At 51.8% G+C, this 18,440-nt stretch overlaps 1 pseudogene; it reads right to left on the minus strand.

Moving 5' to 3' along the window:
• Positions 1-453: 453 nt before the first annotated feature.
• The window catches only part of LOC140265026 (glycogen phosphorylase, muscle form-like), a 39,275-nt pseudogene continuing 21,288 nt past the window's right edge, over positions 454-18,440 (minus strand).

Genomic DNA, 18,440 nt, shown 5'->3' on the forward strand with positions numbered 1-18,440 from the left:
TGTTATATATGGGGTTATATATGGGGTTATGGGGTCATATATGGGGTTATATGTGGGGTTATATGTGGGGTTATATGTGGGGTTATATGTGGGGTTATATGTGGGGTTATATATGGGGTTATATATGGGGTTATGGGGTTATATATGGGGTTATATATGGGGTTATGGGGTTATATATGGGGTTATGGGGTTATATATGGGGTTATATATGGGGTTATATATGGGGTTATATATGGGGTTATATGTGGGGTTATATGTGGGGTTATATGTGGGGTTATATATGGGGTTATATATGGGGTTATGGGGTTATATATGGGGTTATATATGGGGTTATGGGGTTATATATGGGGTTATGGGTTATATATGGGGTTATGGGGTTATATATGGGTTATATATGGGGTTTATGGGGTTATATATGGGGTTATATATGGGGTTATATATGGGGTTATGGGGCTATGGGGTTATATATGGGGTTATGGGGCTATGGGGGCTATAGAAGCCGCTGCTCAGCTGGTCAATGGCCGCGCGCAGCTCGGGGGAGACGCTCGTAGTAATCGCGGGCACAGTAACTATATAGGGGGATATAACATATATATGGGGTTATATATGGGGTTATGGGTTATATATGGGGTTATGGGGTTATATATGGGGTTATGGGGTCATATATGGGGTTATGGGGTCATATATGGGGTCATATATGGGGTTATATATGGGGTTATATATGGGGTTATATATGGGGGTTATGGGGTTATATATGGGGTTATGGGGTTATATGTGGGGTTATGGGGTTATATATGGGGTTATGGGGTTATATATGGGGTTATATATGGGGTTATGGGGTTATATATGGGGTGGGTTATGGGGTTATGGGGGGCTATGGGTGGATATATGGGGTTATATATGGGGTTATGAGGTTATATATGGGGTTATGGGGTCATATATGGGGTTATATATGGGGTTATATATGGGGGTATGGGGTTATATATGGGGTTATATATGGGGTTATATATGGGGTTATGGGGTTATATATGGGGTTATATATGGGGTTATGAGGTCATATATGGGGGTTATGAGGTCATATATGGGGTTATATATGGGGTTATGGGGTTATATATGAGGTTATATATGGGGTCATATATGGGGTCATATATGGGGTTATATATGGGGTTATATATGGGGTTATATATGGGGTTATGGGGTTATATATGGGGTTATGGGGTTATATGTGGGGTTATGGGGTTATATATGGGGGTTATGGGGTTATATGTGGGGTTATGGGGTTATATATGGGGTTATATATGGGGTTATGGGGTCATATATGGGGTTATGGGGTCATATATGGGGTTATGGGGTCATATATGGGGTTATGGGGTTTATATGTGGGGTTATGGGGTTATATATGGGTTTATGGGGTTATATATGGGGTTATATATGGGGTTATGGGGTTATATATGGGGTGGGTTATGGGGTTATGGGGGGCTATGGGGGGATATATGGGGTTATATATGGGGTTATGAGGTTATATATGGGGTTATGGGGTCATATATGGGGTTATATATGGGGTTATATATGGGGGGTATGGGGTTATATATGGGGTTATATATGGGGTTATATATGGGGTTATATATGGGGTTATATATGGGGGTTATGGGGTTATATATGGGGTTATATATGGGGTTATGAGGTCATATATGGGGTTATGAGGTCATATATGGGGTTATATATGGGGTTATGGGGTTATATATGAGGTTATATATGGGGTTATATATGAGGTTATATATGGGGTTATATATGGGGTTGTATATGGGGTTTATATATGGGGTTATGGGATTATATATGGGGTTATGGGGGTTATATATGGGGTGGGTTATAGAGTTATGGAGGGAATAATGGGGTTGGGGGGGGATATGGGGGGTTATGAGGGGTATATGTGGGTATATGGGGGGGGTAATGGGGGGATATGGGGTTATATATGGGGTGGGTTATGGGGTTATATATGGGGCAGGTTTATGGGGGGTATATGAGGGGTTATGGGGGGATATAGGGGGCAATGGGGGGGGTTATGGGAGGATATAGGGGGTAAGGGGGGGATATAGGGGGGTAATAGGGGGATGGGGAAGGTTTGGGGGAGTGTTATGGGGTTAGGGGGTGGATATCTGGCGGGTAATGAGGGGGGTTATGGGGTTATGGGGGGCAATATAGGGGGTAATGGGGGGATGGGGAGGGGATAATGGGGGTATATGGGGGGTCCCCAATATGGCTCAACTTTGCCTATCAAGGTTCTCCACCCACCCATAGGTGCCCCTATATCCCTATATTATCTCCCCCCCCCACCCATAGGTGCCCCTATATCCCTATATACCTCCCCCCCACCCATTTGGTGCCCCTATATCTCTATATATCTCACCCCCTGCACCCATAGGTGCCCCTATCCCCCTCTATATCTCCTCCCACCACACCATAGGTTGCCCCTATCCCCCTATATATCTCCCCCCCACCCATAGGTGCCCCTATATCCCTATATACCTCCCCCCCCATCCATAGGTGCCCCTATCCCTCTATATACCTCCCCCCCACCCATAGGTGCCCCTATATCCCTATATACCTCCCCCCCACCCATAGGTGCCCCTATATCTCTATATACCTCCCTCCCCCACCCATAGGTGCCCCTATATCTCTATATACCTCCCCCCCACCCATAGGTGCCCCTATATCCCTATATATCTCCCCCCCCACCCATAGGTGCCCCTATATCCCTATATACCTCCCCCCACCCATAGGTGCCCCTTATATCTCTATATATCTCCCACCCCACCCATAGATGCCCCTATCCCTCTATATATCTCCCCCCCCCAACATAGGTGCCCCTATCCCTATATATACCTCCCCCCCACCCATAGGTGCCCCTATATCCCTATATACCTCCCCCCCCACCCATAGGTGCCCCTATATCCCTATATACCTCCCACCCACCCATAGGTGCCCCTATATCCCTATATACCCTCCCCCCCACCCATAGGTGCCCCTATGTCTCTATATATCTCCCTCCCCCCACCCATAGGTGCCCCTATGTCTCTATATACCTCCCACCCCAACCAATTGTTCCCCTATCCCTATATCCCCCATATGTTCCCCTATCCCTATATCCCCTATAGGTGCCCCTATCCCTATATCCCCATAGTTCCCCTATATATCCCTATATGTCTCACCCCTTTCTGTCGAGCTCCTCCACGTCGTGGACCCTCATCCCGAAGATGAAGAGATTTTCCTCCCCCCCCCCCACCCATAGGTGCCCCTATATCCCTATATACCTCCCCCCCCACCCATAGGTGCCCCTATATCTCTATATATCTCACCCCCTGAACCCATATGTTCCCCTATCCCTATATCCCCCATAGGTGCCCCTATATCTCTATATACCTCCCACCCCACCCATAGGTGCCCCTATATCTCTATATACCTCTCCCCCCACCCCACAGGTGCCCATATCCCTCTATATATCTCCCCCCCCACCCATGGGTGCCCCTATATCTCTATATATCTCACCCCCTGCACCCATAGGTGCCCCTATATCCCTATATACCTCCCTCCCCACCCATAGGTGCCCCCCACCCATATGTTCCCCTATCCCTATATCCCCCATATGTTCCCCTATCCCTATATCCCCCATAGTTCCCCTATCCCTATATCCCCCATAGTTCCCCTATATATCTCTATGGCTCACCCCTTCCTGTCGAGCTCCTCCACATCATGGACCCTCATCCCAAAGATGAAGAGGTTTTCCTCCCCCCCACCCATAGGTGCCCCTATATATCTCTACATCTCACCCCCTGCACCCATAGGTGCCCCTATATCTCTATATACCTCCCCCCCTGCACCCATAGGTGCCCCTATCCCTATATATATCTCCCTCCCCACCCATAGGTGCCCCTATCCCTATATATATCTCCCTCCCCACCCATAGGTGCCCCTATATCTCTATATATCTCCCCCCACACACCCATAGGTGCCCCTATGTCTCTATATACCTCCCCCCCACCCATGGGTGCCCCTATATCTCTATATATCTCCCCCCCCCACCCATAGGTGCCCCTATATCTCTATATATCTCACCCCCTGAACCCATATGTTCCCCTATCCCCTATATCCCCATAGTCCCCCATATATCCCTATGTCTCAACCCCTTCCTGTCGAGCTCCTCCACGTCGTGGACCCTCATCCCGAAGATGAAGAGATTTTCCTCCCCCGCCTCCTCCGCCATCTCCACGTTGGCTCCATCCATGGTGCCGATGGTCAGAGCCCCCGTTCAGCATGAACTTCATGTTCCCCGGTACCCGACGCCTCCGTGCCCGCAGTGCTGATCTGCTCCGATAGGTCTGCGGCTGGGATCACTAATATATAGGGGATATATGGGGTTATATGGGGTTATATGGGGTTTATATGGGCTGTGCTGATCTGCTCCGATAGGTCTGCGGCTGGGATCACTAACATATAGGGTTATAGGGTTATATGGGGGTTATATGGGGTTATATGGGGGGATATGGGGGGATATGGGGGGATATGGGGTTAGATGGGGATATATGGGGTTATATGGGGGGATATGGGGGGATATGGGGTTAGATGGGGTTAGATGGGGTTATATGGGGTTATATGGGTTTATATGGGGTCATATGGGGGGTTATATGGGGTTATATGGGGTTATATGGGGATATATGGGGTTATATGGGGTTATATGGGGTTATATGGGGTTATATGGGGTTTATATGGGCTGTGCTGATCTGCTCCGATAGGTCTGCGGCTGGGATCACTGTATATGGGGTTTATATGGGGGTTATATGGGGTTATATGGGGTTATATGGGGTTATATGGGGTTATATGGGGTTATATGGGGTTATATGGGGTTATATGGGCTGTGCTGATCTGCTCCGATAGGTCTGCGGGCTGGGATCACTGTGATATAGGGTTATATGGGTTATATAGGGATATATAGGATATATGGGGTTATATGGGGTTATATGGGGTTATATGGGGTTATATAGGGATATATAGGGATATATGGGGTTATATGGGGTTATATGGGGTTATATAGGGATATATAGGGTTATATGGGGTTATATGGGGTTATATGGGGTTATATGAGCTGTGCTGATCTGCTCCGATAGGTCCTGCGGCTGGGATCACTGTGATATAGGGTTATATGGGGTTATATGGGGTTATATGGGGTTATATGGGGGTATATGGGGTTATATAGGGATATATGGGTTATATAGGGTTATATAGGGTTATATGGGGTTATATGGGCTGTGCTGATCTGCTCCGACAGGTCTGCGGCTGGATCACTAATATATAGGGGATATAGGGTTATATAGGGTTATATAGGGATATATGGGGTTATATGGGGTTTATATAGGGATATATGGGGTTAGGGATATATGGGGTTATATGGGGTTATATGGGCTGTGCTGATCTGCTCCGACAGGTCTGCGGCTGGGGATCACTGATGGACATAGGAGATATAGGGTTATATAGGGATATATAGGGTTATATGGGCTGTGCTGATCTGCTCCGATAGGTCTGCGGCTGGGATCACTAATGGATATAGGATTATATAAGGCTATATGGGGTTATATGGGGTTATATGGGGCTATAGGGGGTTCTATGGGGTTATAGGGGGATATATGGGGTTATATAGGGCTATAGGGGTTATATGGTGTTATAGGGGATATATGGGGTTCTATGGGGCTACAGGGGGTTCTATGGGGTTATAGGGGGATATATTGGGGTTCTATGGGGCTATAGGGGGTTCTATGGGGTTATAGGGGGATATATGGGGTTATATAGGGCTATAGGGAGTTATATGGTGTTATAGGGGGATATATGGGGTTCTATGGGGCTATAGGGAGTTATATGGTGTTATAGGGGGATATATGGGGTTCTATGGGGCTATAGGGAGTTATATGGTGTTATAGGGGGATATATGGGGTTCTATGGGGCTATAGGGAGTTATATGGTGTTATAGGGGGATATATGGGGTTCTATGGGGCTATAGGGGGTTCTATGGGGTTATAGGGGGATATATATGGTTATATAGGGCTATAGGGGGTTCTATGGGGTTATATGGGGATATATGGGGTTATATAGGGCTACAGGGGGTTCTATGGGGTTATAGGGGGATATATGGGGGTTATATAGGGCTATAGGGGGTTCTATGGGGTTCTATGGGGTTCTGTTACCCCGGTCACGTGGTACCTTTCTCAGCCAATGAGACGCGGTAGTTCTCGAGGAAGATGACCTTGAGTCGATCCCCCACAGCCGGGTCGTGATTCACCACGTCCCCGATCGACGTGATCAGTTTGATGATCAGCTTCGCCATGTGGTAACCTGGGGCGGCCTATAGATGTATATAGGGATCAATAGGGAGCCATAGGGATCAATAGGGAGCCATAGGGATCAATAGGGAGCCATAGGGAAACATTGGGATCAATAGGGATCAATAGGGAGCCATAGGGATCAATAGGGAGCCATCGGGAGCCATAGGGATCAATAGGAGCCATAGGGATCAATAGGGAGCCATAGGGATCAATAGGGAAACATTGGATCAATAGGGATCAATAGGGAGCCATAGGGATCAATAGGGAGCCATAGGGATCAATAGGGACATGATCAGCTTGATGATCAGCTTCGCCATGTGGTAACCTGGGGCGGCCTATAGATGTATATAGGGATCAATAGGGAGCCATAGGGATCAATAGGGAGCCATAGGGAAACATTGGGATCAATAGGGATCAATAGGGAGCCATAGGGATCAATAGGGAGCCATCGGGAGCCATAGGGATCAATAGGGAGCCATAGGGATCAATAGGGAAACATTGGGATCAATAGGGATCAATAGGGAGCCATAGGGATCAATAGGGAGCCATAGGGATCAATAGGGAGCCATCGGGAGCCATAGGGATCAATAGGGAGCCATAGGGATCAATAGGGACATGATCAGTTTGATGATCAGCTTCGCCATGTGGTAACCTGGGGCGGCCTATAGATGTATATAGGGATCAATAGGGAGCCATAGGGATCAATAGGGAGCCATAGGGATCAATAGGGAGCCATAGGGAAACATTGGGATCAATAGGGATCAATAGGGAGCCATAGGGATCAATAGGGAGCCATCGGGAGCCATAGGGATCAATAGGGAGCCATAGGGAGCCATAGGGATCAATAGGGAGCCATAGGGATCAATAGGGAGCCATAGAGACCCTATAGGGATCAATAGGGAGCCATAGGGAAACATTGGTATCAATAGGGAGCCATTGGGATCAATAGGGAGCCATAGGGATCAATAGGGAGCCATAGGGAAACATTGGGATCAATAGGGAGCCATAGGGATCAATAGGGAAACATTGGGATCAATAGGGAGCCATAGGGATCAATAGGGAACCATTGCTACACATGTGATACCCCAAGCAGCCTGCAGGGGGCGACAAAGTACACATATATATATATATATATAGGGGGCCATAAGGATCAATAGGGAGCCATAGGGAAACATTGGGATCAATAGGGAGCCATAGGGATCAATAGGGAGCCATAGGGATCAATAGGGAACCATAGGGAACCATTGGGACACATGTCATAACCCGTAGCGGCCTGCAGGGGGCGACACATCATATATGTATATAGGGAACCCTAGGGAACCATTGGGATCAATAGGGAGCCATAGGGACACATTGAGACCCCATAGAGACCCATAGCAACCCCATAGGGACCCACAGGGAAACATAGGGACTCATAGGGACCCATAGAGACCCCTAGAGACCCCTAGAGACCCATAGGGACCTATAGAGACACATAGGGACCCCTAGAGACCCATAGGGACCCACAGAGACACATAGGGACCCATAGAGACCCCTTAGAGACTCCATAGGGACTCATAGGGACCCTTAGAGACCCCATAGGGACCCACAGGGACCCCATAGGGACACATAGAGACACAAAGGAACACATAGAGACCCCATAGAGACCCATAGGGACCCCATAGAGAACCATAGGGACCTATAGGGACACACAGGGACCCATAGAGACCCATAGGGACCTATAGGGGCACATAGAGACCCATAGGGACCTATAGGGACACACAGGGACCCATACAGACCCATAGGGATGCATAGGGACCCATTGGGACACATAGAGACCCCGCTGAGACCCATAGAGACCCATAGGGGCACAAAGAGACCCCATAGAGACCCATAGGGGCACATAGAGACCCATAGGTACCTATAGGGACACACAGGGACCCATAGAGACCCATAGAGACACATAGAGACCCATAGTGACCCACAGATACACACAGGGACCCATAGGGACCCATAAGAGACCCATAGTGACCCACTGACACCCATAGGGACGCACAGGGACCCATAGAGACCCCATTGAGACCCATAGTGCCCCATATCCACCCCATAGGACCCCCTCCCGCCCCATAGGACCCCACTCACCTTCCCCCCAATCATGACGGTGCGGGGCACGAAGGCTTTATTCGGCTCCTTCTTAATCCCTGCGGAGGACGGAGGGGTTGGGGGGCAACCCATATGATGGGGGGGGTCTATGGGGTCTGTGGGGCAGGATCTATGGGGCAGGCTATGGGGGAGACAGGATCTATGGGGCAGGATCTATGGGGCAGGCAGGATCTATGGGAGAGGCAATATCTATGGGGCAGGCAGGATCTATGGGGCAGGCTATGGGGGAGACAGTATATATAGGGCAGGATCTATGGGGCAGGATCTATGGGGGAGGCAGGATCTATGGGGCAGGAGCTATGGGGGAGGCAGGATCTATGGGGCAGGAGCTATGGAGCAGGCAGGATCTATGGGACAGCTATGGGTCATGCTATGGGGCAGCTATGGGGCAGTATCTATGGGGCAGGATCTATGGGGCAGTATCTATGGGGCAGCTGTGTGTCACTCACTGTTGTACAGGGTGATGACATGGAGGCAGTTGAGCAGCTGCTGTTTAGGGCAGGGCTCTATAGGGCAGGCAGGATCTATGGGGCAGGCAGTATCTATGGGGCAGGATCTATGGGGCAGTATCTATGGGGCAGAGGACTCACTGTTGTACAGGGTGATGACATGGAGGCAGTTGAGCAGCTGCTGTTTAGGGCAGGGCTCTATAGGGCAGGCAGGATCTATGGGGCAGGCAGTATCTATGGGGCAGTATCTATGGGGCAGGATCTATGGGGCAGTATCTATGGGGCAGGATCTATGGGGCAGTCTCTATGGGGCAGTATCTATGGGGCAGTATCTATGGGGCAGGCAGTATCTATGGGGCAGTATCTATGGGGCAGAGGACTCACTGTTGTACAGGGTGATGACGTGCAGGCAGTTGAGCAGCTGCTGTTTAGGTCAAGACTCTATAGGGCAGGGCTCTATTGCTCAGGCTATGGGGCAGCTATGGGTCATGCTATGGGGCAGCTATGGGGAAGGATCTATGGGGCAGCTATGGGTCATGCTATGGGGCAGCTATGGGGCAGTATCTATGGGGCAGTATCTATGGGTCATGCTATGGGGCAGCTATGGGGCAGGATCTATGGGGCAGAGGACTCACTGTTGTACAGGGTGATGACGTGCAGGCAGTTGAGCAGCTGCTGTTTAGGTCAAGACTCTATAGGGCAGGGCTCTATTGCTCAGGCTATGGGGCAGCTATGGGTCATGCTATGGGGCAGCTATGGGGCAGGATCTATGGGGCAGAGGACTCACTGTTGTACAGGGTGATGACGTGCAGGCAGTTGAGCAGCTGCCTCTTGTACTCGTGGATCCTTTTGACCTGCACATCAAACAGCCCCGACGGGTTCACACGCACCCCGTAATCGCGCTCCAGCTGCGCCGCAAACTTCACCTTGTTCTCCTATGGGGGGCAGAAATGGGGTCAGACCCATAGGGACATATAGGGACCCATAGGGACACATTGAGACCTATAGAGACACATAGTGACCCATAGAGACCCATAGGGACACATAGGGACCCATAGCAGTGACACAAACTTCACCTTGTTCTCCTATGGGGGGACAGAAATGGGGTCAGACCCATAGGGACCTATAGCAACACACTGAGACCCCATAGGGACCCATAGCAACCCATAGGTTCCCATAGTGACACACTGAGACCCCATAGAGACCTATAGAGACTCATAGGGACACATAGGGACACACAGGGACCCATAGCAGTGACACAAACTTCACCTTGTTCTCCTGGGGGGGGCAGAAATGGGGTCAGACACATAGGGACCTATAGCAACACACTGAGACCCCATAGGGACCCATAGCAACCCATAGGGACCCATAGGGACACATTGAGACCCCATAGAGACCTATAGAGACCCATAAAGACACACTGAGACCCATAGAGACCTATAGAGACCCATAGGGACCCATAGGGACCCATAGCAGTGCTGCCAACATCACCTTGTTCTCCTATGGGGGGACACAGAAATGGGGTCAGACCCATAGCGACACATTGAGACCCCATAGAGACCTATAGCAACCCATAAGGACACATTGAGACCCCATAGAGACCCCATAGAGACCTATAGAGACCCATAGGGACACATTGAGACCCCATAGAGACCTATAGAGACCCATAGGGACACATTGAGACCCCATAGAGACCTATAGCAACCCATAAGGACACATTGAGACCCCATAGAGGCCTATAGTAACCAATAAGGTCACATTGAGACCCCATAGAGATCTATAGAGACCCATAGCGACCCATAGGGACACACTGAGACCCTATAGAGACCCTTAGCAACCCATAGGGACACATTGAGACCCCAGAGAGACCTATAGAGATCCATAGCGACCCATAGGGTCCTATAGGGACACATAGGGACCCATAGCAGTGACACAAACTTCACCTTGTTCTCCTATGGGGGGACACAGAAATGGGGTTCAGCCCCATAGCGACCCATGGCTGCCCCACTTAGGGATCCAGCTGCCCCACAAGTGCCCCCACCACCCCACAAGTGCCCCCCATCCACCCCACAGGTGCCCCCCATCCACCCCACAAGTGCTCCTCCTGCCCCACAAGTGCCCCCTGCTGCCCCCCAGCTGCCCCACAAGTGTCCCCCCGCCCCACAAGTGCCCCTCATCACCCCATAACTGCCCCCCATCACCCCCTTACTGCCCCCCAAGTGCCCCCCATCACCCCATAACTGCCCCCCATCACCCCATAACTGCCCCTTACTGCACCCCCTGCCCCACAAGTGCCCCCATCACCCCATAACTGCCCCCCATCACCCCATAACTGCCCCCCATTGCCCCATAACTGCCCCCCATCACCCCATAACTGCCCCCCATCACCCCATAACTGCCCCCCATTGCCCCATAACTGCCCCCCATTGCCCCATAACTGCCCCTTACTGCACCCCCTGCCCCCCAAGTGCCCCCCATCACCCCATAACTGCCCCTTACTGCACCCCCTGCCCCACAAGTGCCCCCATCACCCCATAACTGCCCCCCATCGCCCCCTTACCGTCCCCCCCCTGCCCCCCAAGTGCCGGTTGCTGCCCCCCAAGTGCCCTTAGTACCTGTTTGACTTTGGCCACGTCCCGTATGAAGGTGTCGTCGTTCTCCAGAGCCTTCAGCCGCTGCAGCTGGTCCAGGTCGGCCACAAACTCGTCACCGATGCGCTGGGGGGAAAAAGGGGGCGGGGGGGGGACAGTCAGACCCATAGCGACCCATAGAGACACATAGGGAACCACAGAGACCCATAGGGAACCATAGGGACATATAGGGACCCATAGCGACACACAGAGACCAATAGGGAACCATAGCGACACATAGGGAACCATAGGGACCCATAGAGACACATAGGGACCCATAGGGAACCATAGTGACCCATAGAGACCCCATAGGGAACCATAGGGACCCATAGAGACCCATAGGGACCCATAGTGACCCATAGGGACCCATAGGGACACATAGGGAACCATAGAGACACATAGGGACCCATAGGGAACCATAGCGACCCATAGAGACCCCATAGGGAACCATAGAGACCCATAGCAACCCATAGAGACACGTAGGAACCCATAGGGAATCATAGTGACCCATAGAGACCCATAGGGACCCATAGGGAACCATAGGGACACATAGGGACACATAGGGAACCATAGGGACCCATAGAGACACATAGGGACCCATAGGGAACCATAGCGACCCATAGAGACCCATAGGGAACCATAGGGACCCATAGAGACACATAGGGACCCATAGGGAACCATAGCGACCCATAGAGACCCCATAGGGACCCATAGAGACCCATAGCAACCCATAGAGACACGTAGGAACCCATAGGGAATCATAGTGACCCATAGAGACCCATAGGGAACCATAGCGACCCATAGAGACACATAGAGACCCTTACGGAACCATAGGGACACATAGGGACCCATAGAGACCCATAGGGAACAGTAGGGACCCATAGAGACCCATAGCAACCCATATTGACTCATAGCACCCCATAGCTGCCCCATAGTGCCCCACATGCTGCCCCATAGCACCCCACATCCACCCCACACCCGCCCCACATGCTGCCCCATAGCGCCCCACATCACACCCAACCCACATGCTGCCCCATAGTGCCCCACAGCTGCCCCATAGCCACCCCATAGGCCCCCATAGCTGCTCCATAGCGCCCCACATGTTGCCCCATAGCATGCCACAGCCGCCCCATAGTGCCCCACATCCACCCCACACCCACCCCATAGCCACCCCATAGCCGCCCCATGGCTGCCCCATAGCTGCCCCATAGCCGCCCCATAGCCGCCCCATAGCTGCCCCATGGCTGCCCCATGGAGACCCATAGCTGCCCCATAGCCGCCCCATAGCCACCCCACAGCTGCCCCATAGCTGCCCCATAGAGACCCATGGCTGCCCCATAGCTGCCCCATGGCTGCCCCATAGCCGCCCCATAGAGACCCATAGCCGCCCCATAGCTGCCCTATGGCTGCCCCATAGAGACCCATAGCTGCCCCATAGCTGCCCTATGGCTGCCCCATGGCTGCCCCATAGCTGCCCCATAGAGACCCATGGCTGCCCCATGGCTGCCCCATAGCTGCCCCATGGCTGCCCCATAGCTGCCCCATAGCCGCCCCATAGCTGCCCCATAGCCACCCCACAGCTCCCCATAGCTGCCCTATAGCCGCCCCATAGCTGCCCCATAGCTGCCCCACAGCTCACCTCAGCGATGACCTCGGCCAGCCCCGGGTTGCAGAGCAGCAGCCATCGGCGTGGGGTGATGCCATTGGTTTTGTTCTGGAACTTATGGGGGTCCAGCTCATAGAAATCCTTAAAGCTGGGGGGGAAAGAGGGAACACGTATGGGACACGTATGGGACATGTATGGGACATGTATGAAACATGTATGGGACATGTATGGAACGTGTATGGGACATGTATGGGACATGTATGGAACGTGTATGGGACATGTATGGGACGTGTATGGGACACGTATGGGACATGTATGGAACATGTATGGGACGTGTATGGAACAGGTATGGGACATGTATGGGACACGTATAGAACATGTATGGGACATGTATGGGACACGTATGGGACATGTATGGGACAGGTATGGGACATGTATGGGACATGTATGGGACACGTGTGGGACATGTATGGGACATGTATGGGACATGTATGGGACATGTATGTGACAGGTATGGAACATGTATGGGACATGTATGGGACATGTATGGGACACGTATGGGACATGTATGGGACACGTATGGGACATGTATGGGACAGGCATGGAACATGTATGGGACACGTATGGGACATGTATGGGACATGTATGGAACATGTATGGAACATGTATGGGACATGTATGGGACATGTATGGGACAGGCATGGAACATGTATGGGACACGTATGGGACATGTATGGAACATGTATGGGACATGTATGGGACATGTATGGGACACGTGTGGGACATGTATGGGACAGGCATGGAACATGTATGGGACACGTATGGGACATGTATGGGACAGGCATGGAACATGTATGGGACACGTATGGGACATGTATGGGACACGTGTGGGACATGTATGGAACATGTATGGAACATGTATGGGACATGTATGGGACATGTATGGGACACGTGTGGGACATGTATGGGACATGTATGGGACATGTATGGGACACGTGTGGGACATGTATGGGACAGGCATGGAACATGTATGGGACACGTATGGGACATGTATGGGACAGGCATGGAACATGTATGGGACACGTATGGGACATGTATGGGACACGTGTGGGACATGTATGGGACACGTGACACATATGACATGTATGACCCACACATGACCCACATATGACCCACACATGACACGTATGCCCCACATATGACACATATGACCCATGTATGACACGTATGACCCCCACATGACCCCCTGTGACACACACGCTCTGTTTGAGGATGTCGGAGTGGATCTGTGCCACCCCATTGATGGCGTGTGACCCACATATGACCCATGTATGACATGTATGACCCACGTATGACCCCCACATATCATGTATGACCCATGTATGACCCACACATGACACATATGACCCACACATGACCCACATATGCCACACATGACCCCCATATGACATGTATGACACATGTATGATCCACATATAACCCAAACATGACACATATGACCCACATATGACACGTATGACCCACGTATGACCCACACATGACATATATGTCCCACATATGTCCCATGTATGACCCATGTATGACCCATACATGTCACGTATGACCCACATATGACACGTATGACACACGTATGACCCCCATATGACACGTATGACCCACATATGACACATATGACCCACGTATGACCCCCATATGACCCGTATGCCCCCCCCGTGACGCACACGCTCTGTTTGAGGATGTCGGAGTGGATCTGGGCCACCCCATTGACGGCGTGTGACCCACACAGGACACGTATGACCACATATGACCCATATATGCCACACATGACCCACATATGACACCACATATGACATGTATGACCCACGTATGACACATATGATCCACACATGACACGTATGACTCATTTATGATCCACATATAACCGAAACATGACATGTATGACCCATGTATGACCCATGTATGATCCACACATGACATGTATGACCCACACATGACCCACATATGACCCACACATGACACGTATGACCCACATATGACACACGTGCCCCCGTGTGACGCACACGCTCTGTTTGAGAATGTCGGAGTGGATCTGTGCCACCCCATTGACGGCGTGTGACCCACACATGACATGTATGACCCACATATGACACGTATGACCCACATATGACACGTATGACACACGTATGACCCACACATGACATGTATGACCCCCATATGACACGTATGACCCACATATGACATGTATGACTCACGTATGACCCACATATGAGCCACATATGACCCACACATGACCCACATATGACACGTATGACCCACATATGACACGTATGACCCACATATGACACCTATGACCCCCATATGACACGTATGACCCCCATATGACACGTATGACCCACATATGACACATATGACACACGTATGATCCACATATGACCCACATATGACACGTATGACCCACACATGACACGTATGATCCCCATATGACCCACGTATGACCCACACATGACCCACATATGACACGTATGACCCACGTATGCCCCACACATGACATGTATGACCCACATATGACACGCATGACTCACATATGACACATATTACCCACACATGACCCACATGTGATACATATGACTCACATATGACACATATTACCCACACATGACCCACATATGATATGTATGACCCACACATGACAAGTATTACCCATGTATGATCCACATATGACCCACATATGACACGTATGACACACTTATGACCCATGTATGACACGTATGACCCACGTATGACCCCCACATGCCCCCCCGTGACGCACACGCTCTGTTTGAGGATGTCGGAGTGGATCTGTGCCACCCCATTGACGGCGTGTGACCCACATATGACACATATGACCCACACATGACACGTATGATCCCCATATGACCCACGTATGACCCACATATGACCCACACGTGACCCACACATGACCCACATATGACACGTATGACCCACATATGACACGTATGACCCACATATGACACACATATGATCCACATATGACCCACATATGACACGTATGACCCACACATGACACGTATGATCCCCATATGACCCACGTATGACCCACATATGACCCGCACGTGACCCACATATGACACGTATGACCCACGTATGCCCCACACATGACATGTATGACCCACATATGCCACGTATGACCCAGGTATGGCACGTATGACCCACATATGACACGTATGACCCACGTATGACCCACACATGACATATATGTCCCACATATGACCCATGTATGACCCATGTATGACCCACACATGACCCACACATGACCCCCATGACACATATGACCCACACATGACACATATGACCCACGTATGACCCCCCTATGACACGTATGACCCATGTATGACCCATATATGACACGTATGACCCACATATGACCCCCATGACACATATGACCCACACATGACACATATGACCCACGTATGACCCCCCTATGACACGTATGACCCATGTATGACCCATATATGACACGTATGACCCACATATGACCCCCATGACACATATGACCCACACATGACACATATGACCCACGTATGACCCCCCTATGACATGTATGACCCACATATGACCCACACATGACATATATGCCCCACATATGACCCATGTATGACCCACGTATGACCCACACGACATGTATGACCCACATATGACAAGTATGACCCAAACATGATACGTATGACCCCCATATGACATGTATGCCCCACATATGACACGTACGACCCACACATGACCCATATATGACACATATGACCCAAACATGACCCACATATGACACGTATGACCCACACATGACATATATGACACATATGACCCACATATGACACACGTGCCCCCCCCGTGACGCACACGCTCTGTTTGAGGATGTCGGAGTGGATCTGTGCCACCCCATTGACGGCGTGTGACCCGGCGATGCAGAGATGCGCCATGTTGATGCGTTTCACAGCCCCCTCCTCAACCAGAGACATGCGACGCAGCCGGTCGTGGTCACCCGGGAACGACGCGTACACGCGCTGGGGGGCACCAATAGGGGGGTCAGGGGGGGATGAGACCCATAGAGACCCCCATAGCGCCGCCCCATAGAGCCCCCCCACCCCATAGAGATCCCAAACCCCATTAGATCCACCCCATAGAGTCCCCCAACACCCTGCCCCATAGATACACCCCATAGAGCCCCCCCACCCCATAGAGACTCCCAGCTCCATAGAGCCCCCCCACCCCATAGAGCTCCTCCCATCCCATAGAGTCCCCAAACCCCATAGAGACCCCCAGCCCCATAGAGCCCCCCACACCCCCTGCCCCATAGCTCCGCCCCATAGAGCCCCCCCACCCCATAGAGCTCCCCAGGAACAACACATACACACGCTGGGGGCACAAATAGGGGGGTCAGGGGGGGATGAGACCCATAGAGACCCCCCATCACCTGCCCCATAGAGACCCCCCACCCCATAGAGCCCCCCTGCCCCATAGAAACCCCCACCACCCCATAGAGCTGCCCCACACCCCGCCCCATAGCTCTGCCCCATAGAGGCCCACGCCCCATAGAGCCCCCCTACACCCTGCCCCACAGCTCCGACCCATAGCTCCGCCCCATAGAGCCCCCCACCCAACACCCCATAGCTCCGCCCCATAGAGGCCCACGCCCCATAGAGCCTCCCCACTCCCCACCCCACATCTCCACCCCATAGCTCTGCCCCATAGAGCCCCCCACCCCATAGAGCCCCCCACCCTGCCCCATAGCTCCGCCCCATAGAGGCTCACACCCCATAGAGCCACCCCACTCCCAGCCCCTCACCCCATAGATCTGCCCCACAGAGCCCCCCCACACCCTGCCCCACACCTCACCCCATAGAGGCCCCCAATCCCCACCCCACCCCCTGCCCCATATCTCCGCCCCATAGCTCCTCCCCATAGAACCCCCTTAACCCCCACCCCACAGAAAACCCCCATCTCCATCCCCACACCCTGCCCCACAGCTCCGCCCCATAGCTCCACCCCATAGCTCCGCCCCATAGAGCCCCCCACCCCATAGAGCCCCCCACCCAACACCCCATAGCTCCACCCCATAGCTCTGCCCCATGGAGCCCCCCCACACCCTGCCCCACACCTCACCCCATAGAGCCCCCCCGCCCCATAGCTCCGCCCCATAGAGCCCCCTCACCCCATAGAGCCCCCCCACCCCATAGCTCCACCCTAT

Source organism: Excalfactoria chinensis, unplaced genomic scaffold (assembly GCF_039878825.1).
Source record: "Excalfactoria chinensis isolate bCotChi1 unplaced genomic scaffold, bCotChi1.hap2 Scaffold_392, whole genome shotgun sequence".
In the NCBI taxonomy this organism is placed as follows: Eukaryota; Metazoa; Chordata; class Aves; order Galliformes; family Phasianidae; genus Excalfactoria; species Excalfactoria chinensis.